At 48.9% G+C, this 21692-nt stretch overlaps 1 protein-coding gene across 2 annotated transcripts in view; it reads left to right on the top strand.

Moving 5' to 3' along the window:
- The window catches only part of MICAL3 (microtubule associated monooxygenase, calponin and LIM domain containing 3), a 245007-nt gene that overhangs the window by 2540 nt on the left and 220775 nt on the right, over positions 1-21692 (top strand). Inside the window, exon 2 of one of the 2 annotated variants that reach the window (XM_047787952.1) lies at positions 1662-1884. The gene's annotated coding sequence lies outside the window, so the exon portion shown is untranslated. Of the gene's footprint in view, positions 1-1661; positions 1885-21692 lie in introns of those variants that run through there. The other variant, XM_047787942.1, reaches the window with a different exon arrangement.

The raw sequence follows: 21692 nt of genomic DNA, 5'->3' as shown, positions 1-21692 counted from the left end.
TAGAGTGCTTTATATCACTGCAATAGTTCAGAGTAATGAGGGTGATGATATGCTGGGGTGAGTAAGGAGAGGAAAGTCTAATTCCACCTCGAAGTTCTGTACTCTTCCTCTTTGACCCAGAGTCTTGACTCTTGACTCTTCCTTGCAAAGGTCAGACGCCCACTTGTAGAGTCAGCCCAGCCTGTCTGCCCTTTCCAAGCTGGCTCTACATTTCACTTTGACAGACAACATCCAGAGCTGCCCCTCTCGACACGTCTCATCCAGCCAGAGCCCTGTGGTACAGGGAATCAGTGGTCAAGCTCTGGGTACAGTAGGATCATGCCTGGTGGGGAACTTTGGCCAGAAGCAAGCCAAAGAGATAAGTATTGGCAGGGTGGAGATGATGTTTTCCCATGACGGTCAAGGGGTGTGCCTTCCTCACTCCAGGCCTGTGTCAGTTAGATGGCATTTTTATGGCTCTTTTTTAAATCCTGAACTTGGAGTTCAGGGCAGAACTCAATGCTTTCTGTTTCCTCCTCTCCATATAGACACAGCAGGACTCTTACTTTGCTTCTGTGTCTCAGAAGTAACCATCATCAAAATCATAGTTGTCCTCTGTCACTTTATAGTAACGATGGCGCAATCTGTGTGGTCCTGAATTTACCGTGCCCCACGTGCTATTCCAAGTGCCTTACATCGAACTCATCTTAATCACCAACAGCCCTGGGACTGGAGTCCTGCTGTCACCCCATGTTGTAGATGAAGACGCTGGACAGCAGGGCGGTCACACAGGCAGGCAGAGCGAGGCTGGGACCTCAGTGAGGCAGTTTGGCTGGAGTCTTTCTTAGTGGGTCATTCTGGCTGTACACAGGCTCTCACGTACCCTTGGGTGCTTGACGGCCAACCTGTGAGCAAGGCAGCAGAGGTGTATTATTTTTACTCCTCTTGCCAGATGGGAAACTAAAGTTCAGAAGCCATCTGAGCTCCAAACTCATGGTTTCAGCAGTAAAGCTGGAATAGTTACTGGAGATTTGTCACCAGGGCCCACGCCAGGGGCATTCTTCAAGGATGGGTGGAAGCCCCATGCAGACCTGCCATCCAATTTCCGCATATTCTCACCCACCCCAGGAGTCAGGGTTCACCTGAGCAGATCTTCATGCTGCCGTGACATGAAGCAAGTAACAGAAGCTCGCTGCAGACCAGCCAGTCCTGCCCTGTCGTAGAAGGTGGAAAGAGGCTGGTCCCAGCCAGGTCCTTCCTGGCTGCATCCAAATAAAGCTCATTACTCCTCCCTTCAAACTCGCTACTGTGTTTTGCCCTTTATGCCTCTCTTGTGCGTCCTTCACAATAGCTATTTGTTCTATTCCCTACTCAGCAGTGCCCTTCCTGGGGACTGGGAACAGAGCCCCCCATCTTGGGACACCTGTGAGTCTAGCTGGTGCAGAGCAGTAGGCATACAATGCCCTAAGGGACCCCAGCTCCCCAGAGCTGTTCTGGACCATTATCCTGACCTTCAGCTTCCCTTGCTGTGTGAGAGGTTGGAACCCAGGAGATACAGGCCCTAAGGCAGCCCCCAATTGGCAGAGACACAGAGGTGTTTGCAGATGTGATAGCCCAGCCTGCCTTCTTGCCTGTGAATAATTTGCAAGGTTCCCTCTAATGCTGTCTTTCTTGTCTCCTAGGAAATAATCGGATACACTCAGTCCCTCTGAGTGCTAGGATTTTGGAGTGGGAAGGAGCCTCTACTACAGTCAAAGAAACTGAGGCCAGGGAGGGAAAGTGATATCACTCAGCTGGAGGACGCTGCACCCCCTGCCCGCCCAGTGCCACCCCAGAGAGGACCTCACCTTGGCTTCAGATGTTTCATCAGCAGCCCAGACATCCCACCATTCGTCACGCTTTGGGGTAAGTCACAGCATCTGAGATTACTGTTTGTGCACAGATCCTGGCTGGAAAGAGCACTGGCCTTGCTCCCTCGAGAGCAGCTCTGGTTCCCAAAACCTGTGGTTTTCCCTCACAGGCCCTTGGGGGAAAACTGATGGAGGGACTCTCAACACAGGTTCAGTAACTCAGGAAGTTGTATATTTACCTGGGAAAATGCCACGATTGTTATTGATTAATGATTTTATTTACTAGAGAAACATCACAAAGCAGGATTGAGGGAGGGGAAATTAAAAGTGGACATTTATATTTAAAAGGCCGGAAACCACTGACAATCTTTATGTCCCAAGTTATTTACTGAAATGGAATTTTGGGTCAGTAAGCCCAGATCAAGGTATTTGGGTAGTGGGAGGGAAGGAGAAATGTAGGGAAGATTTTCGGAAATCTTCACTTCACATCCCAGGTGAGAGTGGTGGAAAGGAGAGGGATGGTAAGGACTTCAAAGAAGTGGAAGGGTGGCTGTCAGCCCTACCAGTCCTGGCAGCCTCAGTCAGTCCTAAAATTGGATTTCTTACTCAGCTGACTGTAGTAAGTAAAACAAACATTTGCCCAGCACTGTCCCATGGATCCAGGGCCTAAAAGAAATAAAGTCATAACTATAAAGTAAACCAGAGTAATTGCAGTTCACCTTTGCATTTGTTTTAATTATTTTTCTCAGACTGTGACCTCAAGTGCACCTTGTATCCCCGCCTTGAGCCCAGTACCAATCTCCATAGATAACCTGACCCCACCCAGCACCTGCTTCTGGACCAGAGTAAGAATGACACCAGACAGACCACTAAAAAGCTGGTCAAGTGAAGAAAGCAGGTGTCTGAGCCTGTATTTCAACCCATGACAATTCAATTCATTGCGAAACTTGTTAAGGACTGCTTGTCCCAGATCCAATCTGCTGTTTTTGTAAAGGCTTCTTTCCCTGCAGATCATTCTGCACAGGAAGGATTACAAAGCTCCCGGAGCCACGTTCTGGGCTGTGTTGTGTTGTGAGGTTCCATCACCTACAGGGCCCGGCGTGCCAGCCCTCTTTCTGGCTCGTGTTATCGTGGGCATGAAGTCTTCCTGGGGACAGTGTAGGTGTCTGTGGCCACAGGAGAGAGCCTGCCCCCCACCCCCGGTCCCAGTCTCCTGTCCTCACTGGGGACAGGCTGCCTGGGAGCTGGTGCAGACCCTCCTGCAGGCATTCTCTGGGAGAAAGGGATGGAGGAAGGTGAGGTCTGCCATCATCACCCTCCTATTCTGCATCCCACTGGGAAGCGAGTTTGTTCTTTTTTTTTTTTTTTTTTTTTTTAGGGCTGCACCCAAGGCATATGGAAGGTCCAAGGCTAGGAGTCAAAGTGGAGCTGTAGATACTGGCCTGTGTCACAGCCGCAGCGACATGAGATCCGAGCTGCATTTGAGACCTACACCACAGCTCACGGCAATGCCGGATCCTTAACCCACTGAGTGAGGCCAGGGATCAAACCTGCAACCTCATGGATACTCGTCAGGTTCTTAATCCACTGAGCCACAATGGGAACTCCAAAAGTTTGTTCTTTGTGCATCTGGTCCAGAACTGTAGTGGGACAGTGGGAGGAGATGACAGGTAAGCACACCACACCCTTCCCTGAAGCCCTCATGGCAAAAGGCAGTGACCTGGGGAGCAGAAATGAGGGGTAAGTCCACGTTCCCCTCTCTGACAGCCCGTCCGAGGGACCCAAGAGAGCAGAGGTGGAAACGTAGGAACCATGTGTCACCACAGCAAACCTGGAACCTCAGTGCACCCTGGCGATGGTGGAAGCCACCATTGCAGTCACAGCCCAGTGGGGAAATAGATGAAAGCGTCGCTTCTTCTCTCTCTAGGGTTGTCTCGGAGGACTCCATTCCCCTCTGACTTCCCTGCACAGGCCTCTGTCATTATGATTTTCCATTTTCCGTGCCTCCAAAAACGTTCTCCTGGTGTTTAACAAAACCTGATCTGATTGTTTAGTGTCTGCTCCTGTTTTAGTTACAATGATTCATACCCAGAGTAAAAATAATCCAAACAAGACCAAAAAGTACAAGAGAGTAAGAATCACCTGAGGTCCCACCATCTGTAAATGACACTCTGCCCTCTCGAGCACTGCCCTCCCTCAGAAACCAGCATGCGCGGGTAGTGAGGCATGTTTGCGTGGCCTGTGACCCAAGTACGGTGTGTCACATCTACAACACAGTACTAAGTCATCCTGCTCTTACTACTGACAACCTGCATGTTTCTAGTTCTTTGCAGTAAAAAGCAGTTGACCTCCTTGATCCCACATAACCTGAGTCCTGGAGGAGACCTCGGGGGCGGGGGCGGGGGCGGGGGGGGGGTGGCAGGGTGTGCAGTTCTCTTCTCTCTGTGCTCAGTTCTAATCACCCCTCATAGTTAAGGTACAAACTGTCGTACTTTACAGCCTAGAAAGCGCCTTTACGGCATTGTAGTTGTCACAGAGCGAAATGATGAAAAGTGAGACAAGCAGTCACAGTGTGATGCTAGCGCACTGAGAGTCGCCATGGCACATACAAAGGCCCTAACAGCCACGTTTACTGAGAAGCAGCAGCGCCAGGACCGCTGCCTGCTCTCGTAGCCTCACCTTCCCCACCCTAGAGAGAATATACCTGCAGTTCAGAGAAGCCAAGTAGACTTAATCACACGTCCACTGCGAACCCTGGAGGGATTCTGGTCTAGAAGTGCCTGACCTCACAGCCCCTGGTGAGGCACCTGACAATACTCTGACCATTTTGTCATCTCCACTTCAGAGATGAGGAGACCAAGGTCAGAGGGTGAGTGATTTGCCCGAAGATCTAGAGCCAGGATTCTAACCATTTGATTCTAAGCCGCTGCTCCTGCCACCGGGCACCTGCCCCTTTCCTCTGACAGAACTCTTCTCTCTGAAGAAGAGGGTTCTTACTAAGATCTTTCAAAACTCTTTCCTGCTGTTCTGAAACCCTATCCCTTCTTCAAAGGGAGCAAAGGTCTGCCTCTTGGACAGAGAGTGAGCTCGTGGCCACACCAGGCGCAAGTCGTGGAGCTCAAAGCAGACCCAAATATCCCTTCTTGTAACTTTCTTATACTTTGGGGACAGGGCAGAATTGGTCTGTCTCATCCATTCCTTTCAGAGAGGAGGGAGAGAGCACCTTTATTCTTGGGGGTATGAAACTAGAGATGATGAAACAAAATGGAATGAGATGCAGCGGAACCACTTAAATGCAGGGTGGGTGAAAGGCACATACCAGGAATTAAACGCAGCATCTTTTCCGGCGTGTAGGCAAAGGGTTGGTTTGTGAAGGCAATTAGGTGATCAAAATTAATATTTTCCTCTTTAAAGATAACAATTTTTATTTATAAAGCACTCCTTGCTGGAACGAGCTCAAAGCATTTACTGAGTGCTGGCTAATTACCCCACCCAGTAAACAATCTAGCAGGTAGGAAAAGAGAGATAATGCTCCCCATTTACAGGTGGGTGCTACTGTGCTCAGAGCCAGCCCCCAGAGACTCAAAAATAGAAGGCGCGCCTCCCACCCACTGCTTCCACACGTCCTCCTGAGAAAGGACAGCCCCCTTGCTGGCCACCGCTCAGAAACTACAGCTCCCAGCAGACACTGGGAGGGGACGGCTGTGCTCCCCGTGCACAGTCCAGATTCCCAAATATGGAGAAGGACTGGGCTTGGGGAGAGGAACCCAGCGTTCACCCTGCAGAGAGGGAGGGAGGATGAGGTAAGTTTGAAACATTTAACTCTGTCACCTAAACGTCTGCCTGGGCTTTGAAATACAGCAGCCACAGTCATGGTCTCTAATAAATCTTTCTGGAAGCTCTCACCCTGAAATCAAGCATGTAGCTCAGCAGAGCCCTGTTCTCACCCTGAGGTTGGATGTGTGCTGATGGGGGCTGCAGCCCTAGGCGGTCACACACCCTCTCTGAGTCCGACCAGTTCAGAAAGTGATGTTGGCAGCAGTGGGAAAGGAATCTGAGTGGAAAACAGCTCTTTAGCCATGGGAGCAGCACTCCAGGGGCAGGGCTGGCGGCCAGGCAGAAGGAGAGCCAGAAGGACAAGGGTTACCCTTTCTGCCACAGAGGCTGCTGAGCCCACCTGGCAGGAAAGGCATGAGAGGTCTCTCTCCTGTTCTATCTTCACTCTGTCAACAAACATTGATGAAAGCACCTCTGCTGGAACATGTGGGCTGGACACTGGGGAGGAGATACATCGCTGGGACCAGATCTCTGTCCTCAGGACACTTATGACAAGGTGGGGGAGGGGCAGGCACATAAGCAGTGTGTTATTAATGCTTTCCATCAAGCGCTGTCACCCGGCTGCCGCCATGTGCCAGGCACTTGGACTCTGATGGGGAGGAAGCTCCTTCTTGGGTAGATTGACATTCTGGTCGCCCTGGGTATCTGGGGTCGTGTCCTCCAAGCAGAGGGAACAGCAGGTGCAGGGCTGGAAGGTGGACGTGAAAGTAGTGAGTTGAGCACAGGCGGGGGGCCAAAGGGGCCAGAGGAGGGCAGGAGAGGAGGAAGCTAGTCACAGAACCAGGCCCGGAGGGTTCACACAGAGCCGGCTAAGGATGAGAAGCCAGCATTTCATTCCAGTCCCAACCAAAGCACTGTTGTTGGGCGGTGGTTTGAATGCCATGTGCTGTAAAGTGCTGGACGAGGGCAACAGACTCTAAAGGAATTTGGGAAGGAGAGGAGCGATGTCCCTGAGCTGGCTGCACAGGGGAGGCTCCCCAGCAGAATGGGAGGCTGAGCATCCGTCATCGAACAGGAGCAAGGACGACACCTGGCATGCCCAGATCATTAACCTGCCGCAGGTGCGGTCCCATGGGGGCAGCGGGTGGGAGGCTGAAGCAGGGAAGGTCCTGGAGCTCAGTAATGGGGATGCTGTTCACAGGCTCCAGTGTCCAGTCAAGAACCTAGTCTTCTCCAGGGGCCAACATTTTCCTCTTAAAAGACTTGCTACTCTGAAGGCTTTGAGTCCCATGTTGAAATCCGGGTGACTCCCAAGGGCCCCCTTTACATCGTGTCATATGTGAAAGGCGCACAGGTAAAGGGTGCCCTCAGGATGCCCACAACGAGGTTCTGGCCCGAGTTCTGGAGGACAGAGCACCAGCTTGCTATCAGGGGGCATGGAGTGCTTAGCGCCTCCTTCACTGGGAAGACCGAAGCCTCTGGAGCTGGCAGCAGAGGAGAAAGGGTTGAGGAGAGTCGTGGGGTGGAAGGGAGAGTGGAAATGAGAGGGGCTGAAAGAGGAGGCTGTGAAAGAAGCACTGAATCTGGGTCCTCCTGGTGGCTAGTGGAAGGGAGGAGTACGAGATCAGGAGGAGGAGCCCCAAGGGGCTGGGATCCCTCTCCGCGGGTGCCTGTCATGGTGCTGTGGTCTGCGGGCCTCGAGACAGCAGCTAGCAGCCCAATCAAGCCATGCTCTGGGGTATCATGAAGACCCTGCCCCTGAGACAGACAGTCAGCCTGATGACCAGTTACTGGACAGCAGGATAAGCTGTTGTCTGCACTCAGTACTTCCCCAGGGGCTTCATCCTGACCGTTCCTTTTCCACCTGGATTCAGGGGAACTGTGGTGCTGTCCCAACAGGTCAAAGCAGACTAAACTCAAAAGCAAACAACATTTCCAGCCATGCCCTCCTCTCCCCCAATCCCCAGTAGACAAAGAGAGCTCGCCTGAGTGGGGACAGCAGGATGTCGTGCACGCAGTGCAGTTCCCCGGGTGTTTGGGAGTGGGGTGTCATTTTAAAATCTTGGTAATAGGAAGCAGCAGTAAGTCAGCCCCTGGGCTGTCATACCGAGGTGCCACAGCCCCTCGGACGTGGGAGTCTCCTGCCAAGATTCTGCAGTGTTACCTCCCCGCCCCTCACTGTCCTCCAGGCCCACATGGTAGCCCCTTACTTCCTGCACCAAATGCAGCTGGCATCCCCCTGCAGACACAGCAGTGTGCCCTGCCCCGCCCACAGACGCCCACTGCTAAGAACCAGGGAGAACTTTGCGATTTTACTGTAGTGGTCTCAGGTATGTGGAAGTGGGCCATCCACACCAAAAAGCTCTGGCCTCCTGAGTGCAAGCTCTGAGGTGGGTGCAGCTTTGACAGAGCCATGGCCCCTGGGGCTCATCTCCTCTGCAGGAAGTGGCCCATACCACCTTGGGGGGGTGTGCCTCTGTTTACCTCCCCAGCCTAGTTCTCACACCCACGGCTCCACACCTCTTCCTCACCCACTCTGCTTTCTCCAAGCCTGGGCCTTTCGGCAGATGGTTCCCTCCTCTCCGGGACCCTTTCCCAATTCCTGGGTAGGCTAACCCCTCGACTGAGCTCCACTATCCCCTCTTCTGGGGAGATTTTCCTGAATCCCTTTCTGCCTCTCAGGTAGGGGAAGTGCCTCCCTCTCTGTGTTCCTTCAGTACCTACCTGCGTTCAGTGAATCCCCACCGAACAATTAACTCCTTCAGGGTAGAGAGCTGGGTATTTGTCCTGTATTTCCAACTCTGAACCCAGTGAGGTGGTCGGGAATATTTGTTGAGTGGATGAATGGCCTAGTGAGTACCCAGGTCTCCACCAGTGAGGTAAAATAAAGAAGTAAGGGAGTTCCTGTTGTGGCTCAGTGGGTTAAGAAGCCAACTAGTATCCATGAGGATGCAGGTTGGATCCCTGGCCTCACTCAGTGGGTTAAAGATCCGGTGTTGCCTTGAGCTGTGGTGTAGGTCACAGACACAGCTCAGATCTGGCATTGCTGTGGCTGTGGTGTAAGCTGGCAGTTGCAGCTCCGATTCAACCCTGAGTCTGGGAACTTCCATTTGCCTCAGGTGTGGCCCTAAAAAGAAAAAAAGAAAAAAAAAAAGAAGTAAGGCTGTGATCCCTGTCTCATTAACTCACACACACCTCCTGGGAAATTGACTTAACCCACACCCTCAGGGCTCCCTCTGCCTTCCCACCCCACCCAGTCATCACCCCCACACCTTGCCACCCTCCACTCTGAGGCTCCCCTTCAGGACTTCTTTGGCTGAGAAAATACTAGTGTCTTTGGAGGGCCAGAAGAGGAGCGCATGTGTCCAGGGATGTCAGCCTCCCCCTCCCAGATTAGGAGTGTTGGCTGCCAGAACCACCACCCCCCAGACTGTCAATGGGCCCCTGCCCCGACCACCCCAGCTCCCTACCGAACCAAGGAGGGACTGCACAACCTCAGAGAGGGTCAAGAGGAAGGAAGTGATTCCAGTTTGAAACATAAGATTTGTGCAAGCAAAGCACAAAGGTTGAGATTCTTAGCATTTAGCAGGGAAGCTTGGGAGGCTCTGCGGTGGGTCACGTCCTGGAAGGCTCCTTCAGGCAGGCTGGGGAACTGGAAGTTCCCTCAGCAAGAGCCTCCTTGATGTGCTCAAGTTTTTGATAGATTTCCACCATGGGGGGCACTGAGGGGTCAGGGTTGGGGTGAGCACAAGTCCCGGGAGGCCCTTTCTGCCCTGGAATTCCATGCCCAGGGCTGGCTGTGGACTTCCTGGGACCCAAGTTCCATTCATGGGAGCTGTTTTTGGTTTGCAAAAGTTAGGGAGTCCGGGGAATGGGAAAGTGCCCCAGCTAAAGGAGGTGATTCACTGGAGCAGGATGCCCTGAAGCAAGGCTGTGAGGCCCTGGGACCCCAGAACAAGGGTCTCCAGTGTTCAGGATGCCCTGAGTTCAGGGGGTAATCTCTGCAGGGCCTTCAGCAGTGAGGGGCCAGGGCAGGACCCTCAGATGAAACTGCAGAGGCTTTTGAACTCCCTGGTAATAACTTCTCCTATTTCCAGTGTCAGTCCATGAGCCAGGCTTAGTTGTATCAACAATCCTTATTAGGACCCCATTTGGTGGAGGCCCAGAAAGCTTAAGAAATTTTCCTGAGGTTACCTGGTAGCAGTGCCAGAGCCAAAATTCTAACCCATAAATGTGACACTAGACCACACCACTCCATCTCTGAGGGCCCCTCCCAGAGGGACAGATTCACTGAGTCCCAGGGAGGGGGCTGTGGATGGAGGAGGACTCAGCTGGCATGTGTGGCACTCAGCTGCCTCCTAGGACTGTCATGTGAAGCCCAGGTGTCTTTTCCTGCAACCCCGAAGGTCATCCCAGCAGGGCCGGCAGGAGGAGAGACCAGGCTGAAGAGGTGTCCTGGAGTGGTGGACAGAACCCTAGGCTAGTCTGAATGTCCAGCTTCCTTTTCTGGGTAATGCAGGACAAGTTACTCACCCTCTGATCCTCAGTTCCTTTGTCAAGGGAAGGGGGTGGGGTGGGACAGAGGAATTAGGATAAATAAATGCCCACTGAACTGACCTCACCAAGTTATAAAACAGAATCTTTGATGTAATAGAACCTTGAATAAATAAGGCACCATATATAGTCATGTTGTTAAAACCGTAAGTTCTTATCTAGTTGACTCTCCGGCTCAAAATATTTTCTAGATATTTTTTGGTGCTTAAATGGCTCAGCCCAAGTACTGAGGCGTCCTAGGGCTCTCTGTGCATCTCACTGGCCAAATCACCCGAGATCATCAAACACTTGACCCATTCGGCCCCCGCCCAGCTGTCCACTTCTCACATGAACAGCCTCAATTCCACTTTCCGAAAAGCAAAGGGCCAGCTCTTTCTCGTCGCCGGACCTTTGCAGGTGCCATGTTCTTAAAGTCCTTGGTCTTGTCCTCCCCTGTCCTCATCTCAGGCACACATTCTGGAGAGACTGTGTGTTATTTACATCACATCTTCACAGTTAACACAGCAGGGGGCACACAGTGGGCGCTCAGCGAACGTTTGACAAATATGTGAATTTCCTTCTGGTTTCTCTCCCATCCCCACTGCTGTTTTCATTGCTGTCGAGATGGTGATCCTTCTGACCTCACCCTTTGGGAAACCACAGAGATTGGCTAATGAATAAGGTGGGAGGGGTGAAGCTCTCCGACACTTGTGTTTATAGCAGAAATGACTGGGAGTGTAGTGGCTTCCCCAGACTGTCACATTGTCCAGTTGCTCCAGCCCTTCTCCCACTGTGGACACCCAGGAGGAGGCCTGACCCTTAATTCATTGCTCTGGGAGCCTACTCTCTTCCCTTGGCAGGCCCACCCCCAGCGCCCAGCATCTCCCCGACACTGCCTCTCTCACAGTGGAATCTTCCTGCAGCTGTGCAGCAGCTGGAGCGTTTGGAAGCACTGCAGGGCCCAAGGGCCACTGCCACCTGCTGCCGAAGCTCCACTTCCCAGATCAGATGGGGAGATGGGTCCAAAGGTAGAAGAAAGGCAGTTCACTTGGTTTCTCCCTGTGATAGAAAAATGGAGTGGGGTGGTCACTGGCAGCGAATAAACCAGAGCAAAAGACCCATGCCAGCTGGCGACCATTGGAAAAAAGCAGCAAATTCATGAATTACCCTATTTACACCAGAAATAAATGGGTAGTTTGGACTTTTACTTAATAGATTGTGCTGGAATTATAGGCCATTCATGAAGACACGTACGTGAAGCTGGTTTCAGCTCCTCCTGACTCATTGACAGCTTTGGCACTGAACTCCCAGTGTTCCTTCCTTTCCACGTCAGCCTTGCCATCATCCTGGGTGACTTCAGTGTCCAACAGACTATTTAAAAACTGGGGATCACAACCCATTCATGTGTCAGGAAATTGAGAGGATTGTAATCAGACTTTTTTAAGAAACAGAATAGAAATAAAATATCAGAGTACATCACATGTAGGAAGAGTAGTTTGGGGGTAAAACATTTATTCGTTCCTGTCATGGCTCAATGGTTAACCAACCTGACTAGTACCCATGAGGACGTGGGTTCGATCCCTGGACTTGATCAGTGAGTTAAGGTTCCAGCATTACCTTGAGCTGCGGTGTAGGCAGCAGATGCTGCTCAGATCCTGAGTTAGTGTGGCTGTGGTGTAGGTCAGCAGCTACAGCTCTGATTTGATGCCTAGCCTGGGAGCCTTTATATGCTGTGGGTGCAACCCTAAAAAGACAAAAGACAAAAAAAAAAAAAAAAAACGCAACTTTTACTTCATTAATGCATGTATTGTTGTGTGATAATATATATGAAAGGTGTAATGTTTTGATAACATCACGCATACATATGTACTAAGTTATGACATAACATACACTTTTTATTGTGGACCATAATCAAAAGTTTAAAGGGATAAGAATACATACAACAGAAGACTATTCCGTCTTAAAAGGAAAGTCTGACACCTGCTATGACATGGATGAACTGCGAGGACATTGTGAGCCATGAAACGATCCCATCACAAAAGGACAGATGCTGTCACTCCACTTAGATGAGGAGTTCACGTTCATGGAGACAGAATGCAGAGGGGTGGTTGCCAGGAGTTGGGGGGTGGGCAGAGAACAGGGAGTTGGTGCTTAGCTTCAGTTTTGCAAGATGAAGAGTTCCGTGGACGGCACACACCAATGCACACTCACCACATTAGGCACACATTGGATGATTGGGGGAAAGATTTTCTGTTTTGTGTATTTCACCACGGTTGTTTAAAAGCAAGAGGCGAGACCTTCCAGCTCCTTGCCATCACTGTGTCAGTGACTGTCACCTCCACTCACTTCCAGCTCCTTCTCAAGGCAACACCCAGTCCTGGCCACCTCTAGGAATGGTTTATTTCCCACCCTCTGACCTCAGCTCCTATCTTCCCTGCTTCCTCCTCCTATTATTTCCACTGTGCTCACACCTCTACCTCCGTGTGTCACCTGAGCTCCTGGTCACCTGAGCTCTTCCCAATGGGGCCACCTGAATTCCTTCCTGAACATAAATTGCACTAGGAATGATGGGTTTCGATCTGACCTTCACGCCCCCTACCTGAAACCCCCCAGTGGCTCTGAGATGGAGCCCTGAGTGGGGCGGACAAGCTTGCTGTGACGCAGCTCCTGGCCAAACCTGTACTTGCAGCTCCCCAAATTCACCCAGCTCGGCGTGGGTCTTCCCCACCTCACTTGTTCTTCATGAGCCTGACTCCTATTACTCAAAACTGGGCTGGCACTCACTTCCTCTAAGAAGTTTCCCTCACTCTCATAAGGCTAGATTCGGGGTCCTGTAGTGGGGTCCTGAGTGCCTTTACCCTGATGAAATCAGAGCATTGTTATCGCCTGTTTACTTCCCTGTCTTCCCGCTCTCATCTGCCTTCCTCACTGCATCCCTGTGCCTCCCGGCACTCTGACTACCACACAGCAGACACCCTGAGCACACAGGAGGGTAGGCACACAGGCATGTGGGCACGCAAGAGGGTGTTCAAATGGATGGGTTTCACAGGTTTTGAAATTCAAATCTGGGAATCAGTTTCAGTCCACTCTTCCAGTAGGAAATACCTTTGATCAAGGCCTTAAGAGTGACTTATCCAAATTAATAGCAGCTACTATATTTGTGTAGCATCCTAGAGAACATCCTAGAGAACACTGTCATTTTTTTTTCTTTTTCTTTTTCTTTTTTTTTTTTTTGTCTTTTTGCTATTTCTTGGGCTGCTCCTGCGGCATATGGAGGTTCCCAGGCTAGGGGTCCAATCGGAGCTGTAGCCACCGGCCTACGCCAGAGCCACAGCAACGCGGGATCCGAGCCGCGTCTGCAACCTACACCCCAGCTCACGGCAACGCCGGATCCTTCACCCACTGAGCAAGGGCAGGGACCGAACCCGCAACCTCATGGTTCCTAGTCGGATTCGTTAACCACTGCGCCACAACGGGAACTCCTCATTTTTTTTTCTTATCTGACACACTTAATAGCCTATGAAGTGAGAAGGAAGGCCACTGTCATTACCGCACGGCAAGTGAGGAAGCTGTGGATTGTCCAAGGTCAGCAGGTTAGTAAGTGGCCAAGGCAGGCCAGGGCTCATGTCCTCCCTCTGCTCACCTCACATGACGCCTTTAACCTTCAGGAATAATAAGAGAGTAATTAACCTAAAAAAATTAAAATCAGGACCTTTCAGAAAACAGGGAGTGTATGTTTTCTGGTTTCTACAGGGCCCTACTGAGGCCCCTGTCCATAGGAACTTAGTAAATATTAACTAGCTAGCTCCACTGCCAAAACCATCCCTGCTGAACCTTACTTTTTCTACATTTTCCAGAAAAAGAAACAAAACAAAACACTCTTAGGACCAATGTCTAACAGAGTCCTGGGATTTTTTCCTTGTGTTCACTCTACATCTCTGTGTTGCAAAATCAAGCCCAGTTTCTTTCATTTGATTCTCAGCCAAGAGAAATAAATCAAACACAAGTGTTATTTATACCCCATCTGCATCCAAAAAGGTGGAAAAAGAAAAGAGTTATCACCAGTCCCCATTTAAATAACCTCTTCCTCTGTCCTTTCTAGTCCAAGTTAAACAGTTCTAACTGCATTTTGCATGGGATCTAGTTTCCAAACATTCAGGCACTTTCTTTGTTCTTACACAGACCCCATCCAACTATTTCCAGTCTCTTTTTTGCTTTTGTTTTTCTTCTTTTTTTGTGTGCGGGAGGTGGGGGAGACGCATGCCCATGGCATGTGGAAGTTCCTAGGCCAGGGATTAAACCTGTACCACGGCAGTGACAGCACTGGATCCTTAACTGCCAGGCCACCACTGGCACTTTTTTACTTCTCTTTTTTACTTTTAAAGCCAAAACTGGACATGGGTCACTAGTAAGATTCTAGTTAAAACCAAGAATAGTGGGAGGATGACTTTGTAGACATTGGGCCATTTTATAGCATCTCAGACACCCAAAACCAGCTGGCGTGTGCCCAGGGCAAGTACAGGGAGATCATCGAGGCTGCAAAAGTGCTGCCTCTTCCCACACATGCCCCAGCCACTTTCCCCTCCTCTAGATCAGTTAAATACTGATAACCGTCTTTTGCAAATTAAAACTGACCAAAGCCTGAAGTTCTGACTTTGGGGACACCAAGGAGACCTCTGTCTGTATAATCACAAGTCTTAGAGTTGTCAAAAATTTATTATCCTGGGAGTTCCCGTCGTGGCGCAGTGGTTAACGAATCCGACTAGGAACCATGAGGTTGCGGGTTCGGTCCCTGCCCTTGCTCAGTGGGTGAAGGACCCGGCGTTGCCGTGAGCTGGGGTGTAGGTTGCAGACGCGGCTCGGATCCCACGTTGCTGTGGCTCTGGCATAGGCCGGTGGCTACAGCTCCGATTGGACCCCTAGCCTGGGAACCTCCATATGCCGCGGGAGCGGCCCAAGAAATAGCAACAACAACAACAACAAAAAATAAAAATAAATTAAAAAAAAATTATTATCCTGATTTGAAAAAGTTCCACAGCTAGAGCTTCATTCCTTTTCATCTTTAAGGTATTGTCAAGACTGTTGGTGAACAAATATCCCCACGAGAGATAGCATTTTAAACTTTTATCAGACATTTATAATTTTTTAAAATTATAGTTGATTTACAATATTGTGCCAATTTCTGCTGTACAGCAGAGTGACTCAGTTATACATCCCTTTTATGTTATTTTCCATCGTGGTCTATCCCAGGCGATTGGATATACTTCCCTATTCTGTACAGCAGGACCTTATTATTTACCCATTCTAAATGTAATAGTTTACTAGCCCCAAACTCCCCGTCTATCCCGCTCCCTTCCTCTCCACACACCCACCTTGACAACCACAACTCTGTTCTCCTTGTCCGTGAATCTGTTTCATAGGTATGTTCATTTGTGTCATATTTTAGACTCCATGTATAAGTGATACCATATGGTATTTGTCTTTCTGATTAGTTCACTTAGTGTGATAATCTCTAGTTGCATCCATGTTGCTGTGAATGGCATTATTTTATTCTTTTTTATTGCCTGCCAGTATTCCATTGTATATATGTACCGCATCTTTTTTTTTTAATGATTCTTACTTTTTCCATTATAGTTGGTTTACAGTGGTCTGTCAATTTTCTAATGTACAGCAAAATGACCCAGTCACACACACACACACACACACACATTCTTTTTCTCACATTATCCTCCATCATGTTCCATCACAAGTGACTAGATATAATTCCCTGTGCTATATAGCAGGATCTCATTGCTTATCCACTCCAAATGCAATAGTTTGCATCTGTTAACCCCAGACTCCCAGTCCATCCCACTCCTCCCCCCCGACCCCCCCACCCCCGGCAACCACACATCTGTTCTCCAAGTCCATGAGTTTCTTTTCTGTGGGAAGGTTCATTTGTGTCATATATTAGATTCCAGATATAAGTGATATCACATGGTATTTGTCTTTCTCTTTCTGACTTACTTCGGTATGAGAATTTCTAGTTCCATCCATGTTGCTGCAAATGGCATTATTTTGTTGTTTTTTATGGCTGAGTAGTATTACATTGTGTATGTATACCACATCTTCTTAATCCATTCATCTGTCGATGGACATTTAGGTTGTTTCCATGTCTCGGCTATTGTGAATAGTGCTGCAGTGAACATACGGGTGCATGTAGCTTTTCAATGTATGCCCAAGAGTGGAATTGCTGGGTCATACAATAGTTTTATATTTAATTTTCTGAGGGACCTCCATACTGTTTTCCCTAGTGGATGTACCAATTTACATTCCCACCAAGTTAAGAAGGTACCCTTTTCTGCACACCCTCTTCAGCATTTGTTATTTGTTTACTTGTTAATGATGGCCATTCTGACAGGTGTGAGGTTGTACCTCATAGTAGTTTCAATTTGCATTTCTCTAATAATTAGAGATGTTGAGAATTTTTTCATGTGCCTGTTGGCCATCTGTATATCTTCTTTGGAGAAATGTCTATTCAGGCCTTTTGCCCATTTTTCAATTGGGTTGTTAGTTTTTTTTGCTGTTGAATTGTATAAGTTGTTTATGTATCTTAGAAATTAAGCCCTGTCAGTTGCTTTATTTGAAACTGTTTTCTCCCATTCTGTAAGTTGTCGTTTTTGTTTTTGTTTTTGTTTTTGTTTTTATGGTTTCCTTTGCTGTGCAAAAGCTCGCCAGTTTAATTAGGTCCCATTGGTTTATTTTTACTTTTGTTTCTGTTGCTTTGGGAGACTGACCTAAGAAAACATTTGTACAGTTGGTGTCAGAGAATGTTTTGCCTATGTTCTCTTCTAGGGGTTTGATGGTGTCTTGTCTTGCATTTAAGTCTTTTTTTTTTGCTATTTCTTGGGCCGCTCCCACAGCATATGGACGTTCCCAGGCTAGGGGTTGAATCGGAGCTGTAGCTGCCAGCCTACACCAGAGCCACAGCAACGCGGGATCCGAGCCAAGTCTGCAACCTACACCACAGCTCACGGCAACGCCGGATCGTTAACCCACTGAGCAAGGGCAGGGATCGAACCCGCAACCTCATGGTTCCTAGTCGGATCCGTTAACCACTGCGCCACGACGGGAACTCTGCATTTAAGTCTTTAAGCCATTTTGAGTTTATTTTTGTGCATAGTGTGAGGGTATATTCCAGTTTCATTGATTTACATGTGGCTGTCCAGTTTTCCCAGCACCACTTGCTGAAAAGACTGTCTTTTTCCCATTTTATATTCTTGTCTCCTTTGTCAAAAATTTATTGACTATAGATGTCTGGGTTTATTTCTGTATTTTCTGTTCTGTTCCATTGGTCTGTATGTCTGTTTTGTGTACTGCATCAATGGACGTTTACATTGTTTCCATTTCTTGGCCTTTGTGAATATTGCTTCTATGGACATAGGGGTGCATGTATCTTTTTGAATCATACATATATATATATATATATCCATATTTATATATATATGATATATAAGTATGGAGATATATATATATGATATATATCCAGGAGTAGGATTGCTGGGTCATATGGTAGTTCTGTCTTTACTTTTCCATAGTGGCTACATGAATTTACATTCCCACCAACAGTGTAGGAGGGTTCCCTTTTCTCCACACCCTCTCCAGCATTTATTGTTTGTAGACCTTTTGATGATGGCCATTCTGACAGGTGTGATATCTCATGGTGGTTTTGATTTGCATTTAGTTAGTGGACAAATATCCCCATGAGACAGACATTACAAAGATGTAATGTCTAAGACTAGGGTGATGTTTCTCAACATTTTCTTTATCGTCACTCCTTAAAGAGTGTTTTGGTTTTTTTTTCTTTTTTTGGCCGCACCTACAGCATAGGGAAGTTCCCAGGCTAGGGGTTGAATCAGAGCTGCAGCTGAGGCCTATGCCACAGCCACACCAATGCCAGATCCGAGCCACATCTGCAACCTATGCTGCAGCTTGTGGCAACACTGGATCATTAACTCACTGAGTGAGGCCAGGGATCAAACCTGCATCTTCATGGAGACTATGTCGGTTCTTCTTCCTTTTTTTTTTTTTTTTTTGTCTTTTTAGGGCCATACCCGTGGCATAGGGAGATTCCCAGGGTAGGGTCAAATCGGGGCTGTAGCTGCAGACCTACACCACAGCCACAGCAACACAGGATCCGAGCCACATCTCGACCTACACCACAGCTCTTGGCAATGCTGGATCCTTAATCCACTGAATGAGGCCAGGGATTGAACCTGCATCCTCATGAATACTAGTCAGATTGGTTTCCACTGACCACAACAGGAACTCCCTATGTCAGGTTCTTAACCCCCTGAGCTACAATGGGAACTCCTTGATGTTTTTTAAACATCCTTTTCCTTATCATCACTCCCCCAAGAAATTTTAATACCATAGATACACTGTATATCTGTGTGTGTTTTATGTAAATATCAGTGCTTTATTCATAGAAGTAGTATGGTGTTTTTCAGGAGTTCCCGTCGTGGGGCAGTGGTTAACGAATCCGACTAGGAACCATGAGGTTGCGGGTTCGATCCCTGCCCTTGCTCAGTGGGTTAATGATCCAGCATTGCTGTGAGTTGTGGTATAGGTTGCAGACATGGCTCGGATCCCGAGTTGCTGTGTCTCCGGCATAAGCCGGTGGCTACAGCTCCGATTGGACCCCTAGCCTGGGAACCTCCGTATGCCGTGGGAGCGGCCCAAAGACATAGCAAAAAGACAAAAATAAATAAATAAATAAATAAATAAATAAATAAATAAATAAATAAAATAAAGTCTCTTCTCTTAACCCTGAAAATGTACAAGTCACCAATTCAGATCATCAGGAAAAAAAAAAAAAAGTAGTATGGTGTTTTTCAGACCCCTAAGAACCAGTCCCCTGTTTTGGGGCAACATTGCCCTTGAGAGCTCTCAGTGGAAAAGCGAGGAAACACACATGTAGCTGAGATGTTGCAGCACCAGGAGTTCCCATCGTGGCGTAGTGGTTAACAAGTCTGACTAGGAACCATGAGGTCGAGGGTTCGATCCCTGGCCTTGCTCAGTGGGTTAAGGATCTGGTGTTGCTGTGAGCTGTGGTGTAGGTCGCAGACATGGTTCGGATCCTGTGTTGCTGTGATTCTGGCATAGGCCGGCGGCTACGGCTCCGATTAGACCCCTAGCCTGGGAACCTCCATGTGCCACAGGAGTGGCCCTAGAAAAGGCAAAAAGACAAATAAATAAATAAATAAAATAAAAGATGTTGCAGCACCAGGGGCAGCTCCTTGGGCAGAGTTGCTTTGCCTGGTCCAACCTCGACCCCACTACCCCTCGGCATCCCAGGCAGGGGCAGGGTTTAGCCTGTGAAGGCTTCCGCACCTTACAGGGTCCCATCCTCCCGGTCCTGACAGCGCCCAGGTTAAGAGACGCCTGGGCAGGAAAGGATGTGGCTGGCACAGACCTTCTCTAGTGACATTGTGGGTCACTATGGGACGTGGCCTCCAGTGCCCCAGAGGGTATTCATCCACAGGGCTTCAGGGAGTGTTCGTATTCAGGGTGCACTTTCCACCCTGTGGCAGGTGAAGGGAGGGCCTGGAGTCAGGAAATATGTGACTGGCAGAAAGGGGAGAGGAGCACCAATTCCCCCCTTCCCAGAGGCACAGAGACATGGCCAAGAAAAACCATTGCCTAGCATTCATCCAGAGCCAACAGTGTCTTTTATTATTATTTTTAATTCTAGTTACTGCCTTGGTAACTGGAGATTACAAACTACTGGATTTTAAGAGCACCCCACAGATGAAAACTAAGAGAATAAAAGCAAGAACTAAGAGTTCCTGTTGTGGCTCAGGGAACCCAGCTAATATCCATGAGGATGAGGCATTGATCCCTGGCCTCGCTCAGTGGGTTAAGGATTCAGCATTGCTGTGAACTGTGATGTAGCTCAGATCCCATATTGCTGTGGCTATCTCGTAGGCCGGCAGCTGCAGCTCTGATTTGACCCCTAGCCTGGAACTTTCGTATGGCTGCAGGTGTGGCCATAAAAGAAAAAAAAAAAGAATTCAAAATCCAAGGCAGCAAAGAGCAACAGATAAAAAGCTGCTCCCCCACTGATGCAGATCCAGACGGAGAGAAAGTAAACAAGATAATGCCAGCTATGGTTGTCTAAAGAAACAAGAAAGGGTTCTATAAATACAACCAGAAAAAAATATTTGTCTTAGCTGATGAGATCACTACACATGGCTCATGATAGGGATCTTTTGTTGCTCCCTTAATTGAAGCTTGGAGGAGAACAAAAATGAGGCAGAAACCATGTTACTGGCCCACAGTGTCTGGGTTCCAATGAGCCACCCACTTTTAATTAAATGCAGCTGGAGTCATTAATATGGGGTGCCATTGCTCTGGACTGTGGCCTATGTTTTCACTAACATGTTGGTCCCCACCCCTTGCACCCGCCCCACCCCCAGCTTATCCACACCCAGCAAATGGAGTCAAGAGCAGGAAGAGGCAGGTGGCCATGTGTCTGCTGCAGGGGAGAGAAAGGCTTCCCAGTCACCCTCCCTCTCCGAAGGATGGCTCTGTGGGGCAGGAGCAGGAGGGGGCTGGGATCCTCCCCGAGGTCCATCCCTGCTGGGTCCAGTCCAGGCAGGGCTGTGGCAGAGAACGGGACAAGTCCTGCCTCAGGGCACTTCCATTTGGAGCAAGGTGGGTGACTCTGGGCAGCCAGAAGCAGACAACATAGTGAGCATCCCAGGTAATTTCCCATGCTGACAAGTGCTCTGAGACAGAGACCGAGGGGCTTTCAACTCAGGAGGTAGGTGAGGAGGCCAGTGTAACTGGGACAGTGTTCCCATGGAGTCAGGACAGCACCTGGCATGTTGAGAGTATATAAGGAAGGCCAGTAAGACCATGCCCCATGGACCAGAGGAGAAGGGGGAGCCTGCAGGTGCCAGACATGCGGAGCCTGGCAGAACGTGGACGGGGATTTGGAATCTGGAGAATTTCTATGGGGGAAAAATCTACTCAGGCTGCCATAGAGGATGGACCAAGAATGGAGACAGGTAGATGGGTGGCAGTGGTGGTCCGAGAAGAGAGAGGTAGTGGTCCAGACCTGGGGGCGGCAGTGCAAGAGTTAGCCGTCAGCCATCCTCAAGTGCATTTTGAAGGTGAAGTGAAGAGAAACAGTCATGGTGAAATGTGAGAGAAAGCACCATTAAGGACGGCTCCTAGGCTGTGTCCTGAGCAGCAAGGTAAATAGTTGTTTCAGTCTGTAAGATGGAGAAGATGAGGAAATCAGTGGGTTTGATCGGGAAGCCATCAGTGCATGTTAGGTCTGGGATTCCTGCTCTGTATTCCCTCTTGGACACTGAGAGAGAGCTTGTTGAGACTCATGCCTCAGTGTCCTCATCCTGAAAATACAGTAGCACTAACTCTAGGGTGATGAGCTAGCAGGTATAAGCAGTTAGAAGAGTTCTGGCACAGAGGCAGCAGCAAGATAGATGTATTTGGTGTTAATGTTGAGGCAATTTTTGACCTCAAAAAAAAGCAAAAAAAATTTTTTTG

This window comes from Phacochoerus africanus, chromosome 7 (genome assembly GCF_016906955.1).
Source record: "Phacochoerus africanus isolate WHEZ1 chromosome 7, ROS_Pafr_v1, whole genome shotgun sequence".
NCBI lineage: Eukaryota > Metazoa > Chordata > Mammalia > Artiodactyla > Suidae > Phacochoerus > Phacochoerus africanus.
The sequence above is the reverse complement of the archived record's forward strand: the minus strand, read 5'-3'. Positions and strand labels throughout refer to the sequence as shown.